Consider the following 387-nt stretch of genomic DNA (forward strand, 5'->3'; position numbering starts at 1 on the left):
TCCGCGGCCGCGAGAACCGCCCGCACCCCCGACCTTTCTGTCGCCACCGCGGGGCCCACAGCCGCGGCGGGAAGCCCTGTCCTCCGCCGCCGACCCTCCCCGAGCCGCCCTCCCGGAGCCGCGCGCGGGAGCGCACGAGGGAGCGGCCCCGGCGCCTCGGGGGCGGCTGCGGGGAGGGACCGGAACCGCGCGTGAGGGGCCCCGGGCGCGCTCGCCCTCCCAGCGCCCGCCCCGGATCGTCCCGCGCCCCTTGTGACGTCGCGGACGCCGGCCTCGGCCCGCGTGGGATGCCCTCGCCCCCACCCCCCGCCGGCCCGCCCCGGCCCCCCCACGGCCCCGCCCGCGCACCCCGCCCCCCGCCCGCGCCCCCGAGCCGCGAGCGTCACG

The sequence above is a fragment of the Mustela erminea genome, chromosome 8 (genome assembly GCF_009829155.1).
Source record: "Mustela erminea isolate mMusErm1 chromosome 8, mMusErm1.Pri, whole genome shotgun sequence".
NCBI lineage: Eukaryota > Metazoa > Chordata > Mammalia > Carnivora > Mustelidae > Mustela > Mustela erminea.